This window comes from Protopterus annectens, chromosome 6.part0 (genome assembly GCF_019279795.1).
Source record: "Protopterus annectens isolate FY-2018-M chromosome 6.part0, PAN1.0, whole genome shotgun sequence".
In the NCBI taxonomy this organism is placed as follows: Eukaryota; Metazoa; Chordata; order Ceratodontiformes; family Protopteridae; genus Protopterus; species Protopterus annectens.
In genome coordinates this window covers 1,025,494,618-1,025,507,422 of record NC_056737.1, presented here as the reverse complement: position 1 = coordinate 1,025,507,422, position 12,805 = coordinate 1,025,494,618, and positions in this window count along the sequence as shown.

Genomic DNA, 12,805 nt, shown 5'->3' with positions numbered 1-12,805 from the left:
AGCAAATATCATCTCTGAGTAAACGAGATGCCACTGAGTAATGCAAGAGTTTATGCAGTCTGGCAGCATAGGACACATGTCTGAGGGCATTATCCCTCTTTGCGAGGTATGTTTGTGGCCCTTCCAGCTGTCGGATGTTTCTTCTCAGGTACATTCAAAATGGGTTGTCATACTTGATGATGGGATTGATGAGTGATGTGTAAAGGGGCACAATAACCTAAGTCTGTTTAGATGCAAACCCTTAAGTAATCAGATGGCCTACATAGATGGATGTCCTAACTACTTCGCAGATATGACTGTCAAAGGAGAGATCACTATGTAATGTAGTCCCCACATACCCATTACGTTGTCTGAATTATAGTGTCTGCCACTCATGTGTTAATATGTGTGTGTGTAGGGTCAGTATATTCAGTGCAATATTGCACCAGCACAGTGCAAATCTGTATGTTACTGCTTACATCCTTGACATAGCCAAAGAAGCCTTTGTGGTCATATTCTGAATCCATGCCTATTTACCTGTGGATGTCAGCCTTGGATGATTACATGAGTAACATAAGTATCTTGCTAATACTGGTTAAGGATGTCTGCATGTCTTGGGATTTGCTGTTGTTCTGGACTACTGTCCTACTTCTGTTGTATAGCCTGTATATTGCAGGGTTCAGCAGACTGGTGTCCTTGAGTAGGAGGAACGAGTCCTGATTTACCATTGATGGCATGACCCATACATCTTTGTAGGTGCTTATAGAGTGCATTTGTAATTCTGTCTATATCTTGAGCAGTGTCATCCCTGAGCATGGGGGCTGTGAACCCTCCCACCTTTGTCATTAGTACTGTGAATTTAGCTGTAGGAAAGGTATTCACTGTGAGTTCCCTGGGTGGGGGAGATGGTTGGGAGTGGAAATCATCAGTGAATAGTTCATGGTCAGCTCTAAACAGTGACTGGTTTACCTCTGCTGTAGTGCACCTGTTGCACATGTCAGTGATTACCACTTCTAGTATGTTTTCACCTCTTGTTAGTCCATCTACCAACTAATACAGGCCATATGAGGTGATGAATCCCAGGAAGTGCTGGGCCTGGAAGTGCATACTCTAGTAGGTTATCCAGTTAAGGGTAGGGTAGCTGACACTGACCAATAACAGGGTGTCTGGTAGGACTGTCATGTTTACCACTGTCTCCATATAGTTGTAGTGGAGCTCCTGGGTCATGGAGGGATATCTGTAGCAGCTCACAGTTTGCATTGCAGTCGTGGCTGATGTTAGCTGCGCATGGATGATCACAGAGGTATCATGCTGCCCCACTAACTTGGAGGTGTAGGTATCCCCGATGAATATGGATACACCACCCTCCATGTCTGTGCCAGTCCATGTTCAGTGGCTGAATTGTGTGTTATGGGTTGTAGTCTGGTAGTGCCGGTGTGCTCACAGGAGCCTTATACAGGTCCCAGTCACAGAATAGATGAAGATGTTGTCCATACTGAGGGGTGCTGTGAGTGTGTGCATGTTGTGAGTACTACCCCTGGTGCTGAGTAGCCTAATCCTCATTGATTCCACCATTGTGCAGTTCATGGAGGTGAGATTCACCTCTGAGACCTGCCTAAAAATGGCACCATGGGGGGTGCCAATAGCCTTGCCCAGCATTCCAAAGCCTTAGGCTGACACATGCAACTTGATATGGCATTGTTGCAGGCATGTTTCCCATCTGTGCTTATGCCCCATCTTTCCTGTAGGTAACCTACTGGTAGGCAATACAAAGCCTGAAACCTATACATGTCCACTAGCTTCCAAGATAGGCTTTTGGAGTGAATATGTATCAGTAGTCTGTATGCTATTGCTGTACTTAACTGTTGTCTGACTACATGGTGATTTTACACTGTATATTGTAATCAGAAAACTCTGTATAATCACATATGATGTTGGAGATGGCCTGCACTGTAGAGGTTCACAGATAGGTAGTAATCTATCTGCCCAAGGGCATTTAGAAGCATAGCTACAGTGTGGTGGCTTTACCTGCACCATTGATGAAGTAACTGAACCTCTGTCAAGCATAGCCAGTGAAGTGATTCCAGGCAGAGTTGCTGGAAGCTGTTGAAGACTGGGGTGCTGTAGGGTGATAGGGGCACATACTGATCTCAAAAGGGCATGTTAACATGACAACCCAACAGCATTCAATTTCCCCAACAGGTCTTGCAGCTATAAAACTGGAGTGGCTCCCCCACACCCTGGCTATATGTTTCTGAAACACATTATCCCAGAGGTGTATATACTGTTGCCCAGTCACACATCAAGGTTTCCTCTGAAGTGTGTCAGTGAGGGGCTATGCCAAATGTTGTTAGGATGTTAATGTATAGTCTCCCAATTCATGTATGTCGGTATTTCGAGAAGCTCACTGGGTGTGGGTGGCTCCGCCTGTTGTGTAGCCACGCTTACACATAGGATTCATGGACATAGGAAATAGGCAGAAGGAACGTTAATGTCAGTAGTGTAATGACTACAGCATTTGCATAATATCTGTGCAGCCCTGGTTCAAATCCCAATAAAGTCAGAGATGATTTACTTGTTACATAGTATACCTTAACCACAGCTTGCATATATAGGTAGTATTCCACAGAATAATAAACATTTGGAACACACAACCGTTGAAATGTGCATTGATCACCCTTGCACTACCAGTGCCTGCTCTGAGAGGTAAAATGACCACTGCCAGGATTATAACATGCAACCATGTACTCAATCTTTACAATAACCTACCACTAAGCTACCTGAGATGTACCAACAGCAGTTGTGTATTCTGACAGGTTAAAACACAAAAGGGAGGAATGTGTGGAAAAAGGACAAACCGCTATGTACCCAATGAAAGGTGTATGCTCTATATATATAAATCAACATATATATATATATATATATATATATAGAGAGAGAGAGAGAGAGAGATATATGTCGATATATAGGGATATACATATATAGATAGGTTAACGATATCTACACAACCATGGAGGTACATATAAATGGGATACCTACCAAATACCGAATGCTTGACATACCGACGTGTGTAATCATGAGGCTTAAAGATCGAATGACCACAGTACCGAAACACCAGAAGCGCGAGTTTTAAAATCCCGATGTTAAGGAACATTTAGTTAGTGCTTCTGGTGTTGCGGTTCAGGTAGGTTACTGTGTGTAAGTGTGTTTCTGAGGGGTGTAGTGTGTGTAAGTGTGTGTTCTGAGTGTGCTGTGTGTTCCTGGGGAACTGTAATGTGTGGGTGTGGGTATGCTTTGTGCGTCTGTGCAATCTCAGAGGTAGAATATTAAAGTAGGGGAGTGTGCGGGGTGCAGCCACCCACATGGGGGGTGTAGGGGGGCTTGCCCACCTGCTCATACGTAGTGTAGGATGGTTTGTTTGGATGTGGTGGGTAGCAGTGTGTCTGTGTGTGCATGTGTGTTCTGTGTTTGTGTTACTTATGTGAGTTTGAGTGTTCAGTAATGTGGGGTTTGGGAGTCTGGGCCCGGTACTGTGGGCATCAGAATTGTGTATGTTCAGGATTCAATAGGTATCCCGTATACAGCAGTTGATGTGTTCATATATGAGTATAACATGGACGATAGCAATCACACATTCTGCCACGACCAAACTTTATGAACAAAGGATATGGAGAGTATATGCCTATTCACTATTACACATATGTGCTATGGACATGAGCCAAAGATAGGGTTACCACCTGTCCCACTTTGCGAGGGACAGTCCCTCTTTGGGAGGTTGTGTTCTGACCAAAAATATTAAAAATGGCAAATGTCCTGAGATTGTAGGACATAATTATGTCCCATATGTAATGTAATAGTTGCATAAAATAGTTATTTCTGTATCTAAAATACCTACATCTTACAAGAAACAGGATGAGCAACTAACTGCTACAAGAATAAACTTATATTTAGGCAGACAAGGAAAGTTCTATCCTTTGTACTGACAGTGGGTTTGTGTCAGCCTGTAAAATCTGATGTGTGTCCTGAAAATGTCCCACTATGGCCATTTGAAAAGGTGGAAACCCTAGCCAAAGAGGGTCAGTCACCAACACAACTCCAATGACTGCAAATACCTATGACAGAAATACACAGACAGCTTTCATGTAGCAACACTTTATTACATTCCGATGTATTGCCGAAAGGATTCAAGGACTAACATCACCTGCATGCTATACAGGAACCACATAACACTGCCTTAATGAATCAGCCTGCAATTACCATAGTATCAGTCCACTAAAGGATAGGTGTTCAAATAGGGAAGGAACCCTCACACACATATTGATTATGTATAAAAGCAGTTCCTACACACTTGCATCTGCTATGTACACCCACCAACATCTCCCCCACACCCAAACCAATTACAATACAAACTATAACAACATCACAAATCATTCACTCACTGTACAACATCTGCAGAAGCCTTAACATACCTTGTCAGAGACATACTAACATGGCCCTATGTGAAATAATTGCTGTTATACAATGGAACAGCTGCTGATGTTACAGGGTTTGTTTGAACTAATCCCATTTCAGAGGGTTGTGTGTACACCAGGAAGTGTTACCAATTACTGATTAACAGCACAGTATGATACACATGTACACCAAACCAAAGATGTCTGGTGAGCACACTGTAAACCACCTAACATTTCATGCATAGCCATACAGCCTTGAGCTGCCCAAACATCCTTGCCAGACTGAAACATCTGCAGAAGTATCAGATACAATCAAACCCCTGCATAAGTAGCAATGTTTTGAAATATAACAGCTGTACTCACATGTAAAACAACATCTTCTAGCCATTGCACACAATCCACGGGAGTCATGAAGCTAATATATCTGTGTCTGTCTCCATATAGCTGTTGCAATACATCACAAACAACACATTCAGACCGTCTTCCTCGAAAGTAAGGCAAAGAGACAACGCCCAAGTGGAGTACTCAATTATACACTAATGTTGCCATGTTACCGACTAATGGAGTAGCTGCACAGCTGATGTGCATGTAAATAACTATTTTGGAACACCAATTGGTGGGCAGGATAGACATGTTACTGATATTTAACTATAAAAGGATGGCTTGTCACACATTCAAACCATCTGTATATACCAGCAGAACATTACAAAGAAGATTGAAACACAAACAGAAAAGGATTGAAATAACAGTCAACGACACCTCGGGTTACTAATAAGGTATGTAGAACACTCAGTATGTCTGTGTATGTAGTACCTGTTCTGTAATAATTAAAGTGTACACAATGCATATAGTGGAAACAGTTATCTTGTAGTGATGTATTGTTGAGCATAGTAACGCTTGTAGTATTTATGTGTGTACTGCTGTAGGTCATATGGCAAACACCTCATACACCACAAGGGATGCTATATAAGGGCTTTGAACCCAACAATTCCTCTCCAGCCGCTGTCAGTGGCAGGGTTGGTCCAACAAGTACGTGCTATAACAGGTGATAGTATATGTTGATATATTGTAACAGTAGGCATATGTATGGGTGCATTACTGAGAATAACATGTCGAAGGTGAGCCTACTGTGCAATTATGATTTGCATTGTGGGATATTGTGCCAATAACTGTGTAATGTACAGTATTGTAAGCAGATATGTATTACATTATACATAGCATTACTGTTATGCTAGGCAAACATTAGTTATGTCTATTGGCATTTACAATACACAATAATAGGCTGCGTATGACTTGTAGTCACCCGACAGTTTATCAGCATGATAGCAAAGTAAAATGGAAGAGCTAGTTAACTATCCATGCACATAAGACATGTGATAGGTTCAAAGGTAGGTACTAGGCTGTCTGCCCAAGGGTATTTATAAGCCTATCTAGAGTGTGTTGACTTCTGCCACCCCCTTACGTTAGTTCCCTGTGCCTCTGAACAGCAGAGCCATTATTTCCCTGTGCCTCTGTCCAGCAGAGCCACTGCAGTGATCCCTGGGGTACATGTCTGTCTCCCATCCACCCGTCAAGGTTTCTCTTGAATAGTGCTAGTGAGGGGCCCTGCCTGATGCACATTGGAATCATGTTCTAAAGCATGGGGATTCTCCAGGTTTGGAATCTATCCCTCCAGCACGTCCTAGTTATCACTGTGGTTAGGTTTATATCCCTAGAGCATGTGGCTATAAGGGGCTTTTGTTTAGGTGGAGCATATCCAGCAATACTGGGCTGGAAATGGGCCTTGTATGTCAAGCAGAGATCACCTCTGGGTACGCAGTATGCAACCGAGTACAGCTGGAGTTTCTTTAGTTGGGCTGCATAGGTCATCTGTTTGAGGTCAGTAATCCTCTTAGTGTGGTATTGTTGTGGTCTTTCAAGCTGTTGCAGTTGTCTTGTAAGGTACATCCCAAATGGGGTGTTGTATCCTTTAATGGGTCTAATAAGTCATGAGTAGAGAGGCACAATGGCCTCCTTTGTTCTGGATGCGAACCCATTTGAGATTAGGGGGGGCCACGTAGAAGGATATTATAACCACCTTGGCATTATGGTTATCCAAGGAGAGATTGCTATCTACTTGGGTTCCCAGATCCCTTATTACCTTTTCTGTATGTAGGGGACTAACACCTATGTGGTAGTCTGCAGGTAATTAGTTTTATCCAAAGGGGATGACTATGCACTTTTTGGCATTCAGCTTGAGGCCATGATATTGACACCAGGTATCCACCTCAGTGCAACCCTTCTGGAGGGTGTCTGTATCAGCTGGGAACCAATTATGGCCCATAGTTTGCAGTCATCTGCAAACATTTTCAGCCAAAGTCCTCCTGTGCTTGCCTGTACCTCAGAGAAGTATATACCGAACATGAGGGGTCCGAGGACTAAGCCCTGGGAGACGCCACTTGTAACTAGTTTACAGTCGGACCTAGGGTATGCAACTCCCACTGTGTGGGTTCTGTCCGTGAGCCATTTTGCAAACCATCTCGTGACATAGGGGTTAATGTTCAGGTGGATGGGTATGTCAATAATACCAGAATAGGGAACGGTGTTGAAAGCCTTTGAGAGATCAAGGTAGGCTGTGTGGACCTCCTTACCCTCATCTAATGCCTTGGTAACTGTCTCAAAGAAGTCCACCAGGTTTAGGAGGCATGGTCTGCCCTGAACAAAGCCAAACTGGGTGGGGTCAAAGGTTTGGAGGTATTCAGTGTCTCTGTGAATGAGATCCACAATGATGTGCTCCATAGCCTTGCAGACCAGGCTAGTCAGGCTTACAGGGCAAGAGGTCCCGTGGTCCATTGTGGCGGCACCTTTGTGGAGTGGGATAACTGTTACTATGCACTATTCAGGGGGCACAAAGCCTGATGCAAGGCTATTATTGAACATGGTGCGTAAGTGGGGAGCCAGTTCGTTCTGAAGTTCATGTAAAACGCAGCCTGGGATGTTGTCCGGTCCCCATGGATGCTATAATATTGGCTTTAGAGAGTGCAGCTTTTACCTGCATAGTTGTGATTACAGGGACTCTGCATTCTTCCTGTATAGATATGGGCCCTTTAGGGGGTGAGAGGGCAGAAAGGTAGCACTGAACCTATCTGCCAGGATGTTGGCAATATCAGTTGGTTCTGTAATGTTCGTGCCTTGGTGCTATAACTCAGAGCAGATCTGGGTGTTGACATCGAGATATTTGACATAGCTATAGAATGCTTTGTGGTTGTCCTTGGAATTAGTGGCAGTTTTATTTTGTAGCGAGCTTTGGAGGATCTTATAAGGGATCTCAGCTTCTTACTGTGGCTGACCAGGGATCTCCTCCACTTATGGGATTGTACTCTCTTTTGCAACAGTTTCTTCCTTCTGTTGTACAGTTTGTTTATGGCAGGGGACCACAAGATGGGCTTCCTTTTTTTGGAGGATAGCGTCTTGGTTCTGTTTGGGATAGCACGATCCATGCACTCGTGTAAGTGCTTATAGAGTGCATTTGTGTAGGATTCAGCAGTTGCAACTGTATTGTCCATCTGCATGGGTGTCATGAAGTTCACCACTTCTGTCTTAAGAAGCATGAAGTTGGCTTTGTAGAAATATTATACTGTGGTTTCCTTAATGGGGGATGGGGGGGATGTGGATATCAAGGGTGTTTAGCTTATAGTTGGATCGGACCAACAAGGAGTTGACTTCAGGTGTGGAACACCGGTCACTCATGCTGGTAATGCCTAGGTCTAGGATATTATAACCACCAAATGGGCTGTGGAAAGAATACCAGCCAGTCGTACTTGTAAAAACAGTTGAGTTCAAATAAAATATAAATAGAGTAGTCTTTAATTAAATATTAACGCAGAAAACTCATGTAAAAAAACAGCGTTTTTGTCTGATGACATCAGACTTCATCAGATACAATATGTCCTATCATCATCCACTTTATATATATGTTAATCAAGAAAAACTTTCCAATTATTCAATAAAGTAATTGACTACAAATTGGTAAATTTCAAAAGATTAAAATGTGAAAAGTCATGGACGTACTTTTAAAATACATGAAGTAAAAAATCCTAGCCATATTAAATGAGTTTGTGAAACAAAACATTTGTAAAAAGAACATACATCAAATGCACATAAATAAATATGTATTTTTATAAAAAAGACATATATTAGTAAATAAACTGTTTATTACAATTTGGCTGACCTAAGTTTTAAAAGAGGTGTAAGGGAAATTATGTCATTTAAACCTGGAGGTTTATTTGCCTCCAGGAAAATTTGCCAATAAGCCTCTCTGTAGGCTAACCTTGATTCCCAAGGCCCCCCCAACATCCTTGGGAACTGTCTCAGTGACAAAGAAACAAAAACTAGCCTTACAACACGTTAACATATGTCTTTATAAGGCATTGTGTTTATTTTTATTATTAATGTTTTTAATGAGTTCATATATCCTACACTTAAGTTGCCTTTCGGTTTTTCCTACATAAAAACTGTCACATCCTTTACAGCAAACTAACTATACCAGCCCAGAACTATTGCAATTAGAATATCCTTTGGAATATATAGTTTTATTCCTGTAAATTATGATAACCTGTTCTTGCATAATATAAGAGCACTGGTTACAAGCACCACACTTGAAAGTTCCCTTTCTCTTATTAGAAAAAACATTCCTAAAAGTTGCTTTTTCCAGTAAATTTTTAATTTTTTTTCCTTTTCTAAATACTGCTTTCATGGGTTTGTTTTTCAAGTTAGGTAAGTCGGTAAATTCTGTGAATTTTTTATATTAATTTTCTACAATGTTTTTAATAATGTATGCACTACCACTAAAATTAATTGTAAACACTCTATTATATCCCAAGGTGTTAATATTTATATGACCATTTTGGTTCTTGAACTCAGATCCCAAACCTAAAATAGCTCTGTAAACATCTTTTCTACCATCAGTGACCTCTTTACATATGTTGGTTATCAGGTCAATGGGATATCCACGTTTTAAAAACATACTTTGTAGGGTGGTGCATTCATAGTTGTAATCCATATCCAATGATGCCATATGACTAATTCTAACATACTGGCCTTTTACAATGCCCTTCTTTTGAAAAAAGGGACGAGCACTTGAAAAATGAATGTATGTATTGGAAAAAGTGCTTTTCCTGTATATAGTTGACTTAAATTCTTGTTCCAATTTACTAATGAAATGTCCAAATAATTTATTTTGTCACAAGAAATATGATATGTAAACTTAAGAAAGTTTGTAGTAGTATTAAGGTAATTAATAAATTCCTCAAAAATTTCTAAACCTCCTACCCAAAAAATGCAGATATCATCCAAAAATCTGGCATACATATTCCAATACTGATTGTATTTACTTCCTTGTATGTATTTCTTTTCCAGACTGATAAGACAATATCTGCAAGTATGGGGGCACAACTGGCCCCCATGGCTATTACAGTTTCCTGTTTATAAAAATTAATCCTCAAAGTACATAAAATTATTCTTGACAACTAATTCTGCCAGTTCCAAGTATAGAAAATTTTCATTTTCAGTGGTATCTGGATTAGATCTCATAGCTTCCTCTAACCACATGAGACCAATGCCATGTGGAATCAATGAAAAAAGATCAATGATATCAATTGTGACAAACACCAATTGTGTGGAGTATAAATCCTGTGTTATATTACTCAGAAACAACCAAGAGTCTTTAAGTATATATGCCTGTCTAACCCATACCATTTTGAGTTTCCAATCCAAAAACTTAGCAAGTGGGGTAGTTTTAGCACCTTCAGAAGAAACTATGGGTCTGAGAGGTGGATTTTCTACAGATTTGTGTATTTTAGGTACTCTGAAAATAGAGGGTGTCTTGGGTGTAGTATTTTCAAGATAAGAATATGTGTCAAAGTCCATAACTCCATGGTCAAACAGATCTTTGAGGACTAGGTCTTTTTTTTATATGATATATTTATCTCATTGATGGAAACTTTACTATATCCATCAGTATTAAGAATAGTAATCATTTTACTTTCATATAAAATTTTGTCCATAAGGACTATTCTCCCACCCTTGGCCGGTTCCATCACCCATAACTGTGGGTTGGAGCACAACTTGGATAACAATTCTCTCTGTTATTTTTAGAATACACCCTGTTAGGTATCTGTTTCTTTAATTCTCTTTCGATCACATTTTCCAAATTTTTCAACTGTGGATGCAGGGGTGGATTGAAGGTACTTTTCTTCCGAAGAAGAGTAGAATGCGTAGGTAAAGTAGAACCACTAAACATATTATCAAAATTAAGTCCCCTAATAAACATTTTAAGATCAAATATGACTTGAGTCAAATTGCTGTTAATTCTAGGAACAAATTTAAAACCTTGAATAAATAAGTCAAAATAACTTTTAGTAACCTCTAGTTGAATGTAATTAAAGATATGAAATCCAGACATAGACACAATTTGTGTGTTTTCATCTATGTATTGATATTTAATTTCAGAATCTAGTACTTGTACCTTCTCAGTCTCCATCCCTCTTGATATTGACCACCCCCCCCTGTAAAAATGGTTAGTGTTGTTACCATAATTTTTGTTTTGTAACCTTTCTGATCTGTGTGGACCAATTTCAGGGAATTAATTGAAAACATTTTCCTTTTCAGCCCTATCTACATTGTAGGTATCCTGTCCAAAATGTTGTTTCCCTTTATTGCCGAAGGGTGAATAACTAATATAATTATTATAGTTATGAAATTGGCCACTGTTTTTAGGGCGGGGTATTGTTTACCTTCCCTATATTCTTGTAAATCTCTATCCAATTTCCTGTATTTTCTACATAAATTCTCTTCACATGTTTTATCTATTGCACTCTTTAAATCATAGTATTTACATTTTTCTGATTGTATTTGAAACAAGAGGTCATTAATAATACATTCATTATACAAATCTATGTGTTCTTGTAACACAGTCATTTCCTTATTGTTGTTAATGATTGCTTTTAAAATTTCAAAACTGCAGTTATCAAAAATAACAAGAAGTTCCTTATGAAACTCACTTCCCGTTTCAACATTATTACGATATTTGTAAAGGCGTAAGCCTTTAGGTACAATGTCTAATTTAATACATTCATGCAAGTAGACATTGTCAGTAGAAAGAATTTTATACCTTTGTAAAGCATTGTGTAATTTGTTCAAATTATCCTTGCAACTTTCAGATGGAGGACCGGCATATTGCTGACCCCCAGTTTGTTAAAAATAGGTTTGTCACACATCCATTTAGAAAAATTTTCCGTGGTAGAAAAATTAGAATTAATATCCTTAGGAGGCGTCCTACTGGCATTGGAACTGTATGGATAATTTAAGGCAGCTGGCGTGGGCAGGAGGTCCTGGGTATTGCCTTCTGTTCCCTGTGTATTCGCACCCGGGCAAAATAAATCCACTGATTGTCATAGTCTGCATTTGTTAGTAAGAAACACCTCCTGGTTAAATGAATATGGTTAAGATTTTTTACTTCATGTATTTTAAAAGTACGTCCATGACTTTTCACATTTTAATCTTTTGAAATTTACCAGTTTGTAGTCAATTACTTTATTGAATAATTGGAAAGTTTTTCCTTGATTGACATGTATATAAAGTGGATGATGACAGGACATATTGTATATGATGAAGGTGGATGTTATCGGATGGAAACACTGTTTTTTACATGAGTTTTCTGCGTTAATATTTAATTAAAGACTACTCCATTTATATTTTATTTGAACTCAACTGTTTTTACAAGTATAACTGGCTGGTATTCCTTCCGCAGCCCATTTGGTGGTTACAGTGCTTTGTATGCGGCTTGCTCCTTCTTTGTGGTTCCTAGGTCTAGGATATTGTTGCCCCTGGTGGGGGTGTGGATAAGTTGATCCAGGTCATTGGAGGTTATGAAAAGCATTGAGCTAATGAGCTGGTACATGAGTAGTTTTCTCAGTTAATGGTGGGATAGTTGAAGTTGCCCATTAGTAGGGTGTTTGGTTGAACCCTAATAATTTCCAGTACATCAAGAAAAGAGGAGTGGGAATCTTGGGACATGGTGGAGAATCTGTAGCAAGCTACAATTTGGATTGCAGTTTAGCCCAGAGGTAGTTGCACTTGGATAATCTCGGATACATTGTGCTAAGCAACTAGCCTGGAGGGATGGATATCCTTAATGAATATTGACACACTTCCGCCTTGGGTGTTTCGGTCCAGGTTACATGGCCAAAAAGTGTGGTATGAGTTATAGCCTGGTAGTGCAGGGGTGCTCTCTGGAGCCTTGAACCAGGTCTCAGTCACTGCACAGATATCGATGTTCTCCATTACAAGGAGTGCCTTGAGTGAGTGCATTTTGAGATTTAGACTTCCAGCATTGA